Raw genomic sequence first — 2,156 nt, forward strand, 5'->3', positions numbered from 1 at the left:
GGAAAGCTGCCTTTCACAACCATTCCACTTTTGAGAATATTCAGTCAATCTTCTCCAAATCCTTGTCAATTAAAAATAAAATAAATGTTTCATTAAAACTCCCAATGTATTTGTTAAACAAGAAAAAGAAACTGCTGGATACATAATGATATGTCACTCAGCATCATAACTTGCTCTGAGGGATCTGGCCTGCAGTTGTAGGACTGGTCCTACCATGTACAGCAAATTAAGATTGCATTGCCAACTGCTGTATTACACCCTCAGCAGCTTTTCATCAAAAGAAATATTTCTTTTTTTCAGGACTTGGCCTCAACTACAACACATTTGCTAAGAGTAATTCAAAAACCATGAATGTGATGATAGCCTGATCACTCAGAACTTTAGTAATGAAAATATGGAAAGGCCATTGTATATATATATATGAAAAAAAAAAAAAGCTAAATAAAATGGTTTAGTTTGGCAGAAATAGAAAATGTGACTCAGATAGGGAAAAGAGCTCTTTGCCCTTTAAAATCTCACTCTTGCTCTCCTTCTTTCCCTAACACAGGAGCCTTTCAGGGAGAGCCTGGTGATGCTGCATTATTGATGTGATACAGATCTCCAGTGGAAACAGATGTGATATGTTTGGTTTTCTCTGATAGTCTGGGCTGAACACAAAGCAAATTACTGAACGTCAGAAGACTCAGTTTGATGACAGCATTCAAAGTACACCTTTAAAAGGAGTTCTTAAATAATAAATCTTAAATTTCAAGCTTGTTGCATAAGAAAGTTATATATGTACTAAAGGAAACGTGCCTCAAGTGACTTTGTTTAGACAAACTGCAACTGAGATTAAAATGTATACGTACTGCTTTAGGATTTGTTTGTTCTCAAACACGGCATTGACAGTTGGGGTCAAAAATATGTAATAGCACAGTATGGAAGAAAACTGAATATTGCAATGTCCTATATTTTTTAATGCTGTCCTTTATTTCTAAAATCACACTTTGACATAAATATTCCCTTTATTTCCCCTCAGTTTCTGGCTGGCAGTTGCACAAAGCACAGCCTTYGTCAAGCAGAGATAGAAGAGAGCTATTTGAGCCCAGACCAGATAACATTTCAGCTTCAACAGGAATCCAAGGCAAGTACAAAAAGGCAGGTTCAGTCTATCCATCCTAGAAAACTATGCAACATACATTAGGAACAAAACTGAATTGCAGATGGAGTTTTCCATATTTGCTGACATACCAGTTTTCACCTGCCATCATGAGCTTATGGGCCTCAAGTAAGAAACTATCAAAGTGATCAACAGTAGTCTCCTACTATAAATAAGATTTCTCTTATTTATGTGATTGGTAGAGTATCTCACTTACGTGATAGCTTAATATTACTTCAAATTAATCAGAATTTTCACAAAGAAGCTCAGAGCAAAATACTGTTTCCTCACCTCTACTGAGGTAAGGTTGTAAGGTTGTATTGTAAGGTTGAATCTCACATCTCAGTTTTGACTTTCTTCTTTCTTCCTTTATTACTTTCTTCATCTTTTCATCTATTTCTGGCTATTCTCCTAGTCATTCCTGCAACTTGAAAAAAAAAAGTCTTGATCTCACTGTATTTGCTATTTCCCTTTCCAAAACCAGTGTATTTTCACTTGAGAAGCGTGCATTCCCACCTTCTCTGGATAAGCATTCAGCAAACAAAGGCTGGATAGCTAGCAATAAAGTTACTGATAAATTATTGACAGGGAATGGAGATCCCCCTTCCACCCCAATGCTGACCTCCTAAAGCTGAGACCCAGCAAAGCCCAGAAAGGATTAGGGCATGCAGAAGAAACAGGATCTTGCACAGCCCAGGAGAGGCACGTGTACTCAAGAGAACAGGCCACAGAGCCCAGGAGAGAAGGGAAGCRATGCCACAGCACACTGATGGCCCACCACGTGCTGGACCAGGAAGAAAATGACGTGGACAAGCACCTGCAGGGATGGAGGTCCCCCGCGTCTGTTATGCCCATGCTGTGTGTGGGATTGCCCTGATCTCTCAGGGTGCGCAGGAGGTGGCTAAAGGGCAGAAACGGGAAGGAGCCGCTTGCCTTCCACCTCCCCAAAGTCCGCGTGGATGAGGCCCGCAGGAAAGGAGCCGCGTAAGGCGGGGCGGCTGAGGGCGGCTGAGGGCGG

Source organism: Rhea americana, unplaced genomic scaffold (genome assembly GCF_003343005.1).
Source record: "Rhea americana isolate MKP2758 unplaced genomic scaffold, rheAme1 scaffold_58, whole genome shotgun sequence".
Classification (NCBI taxonomy): domain Eukaryota; kingdom Metazoa; phylum Chordata; class Aves; order Rheiformes; family Rheidae; genus Rhea; species Rhea americana.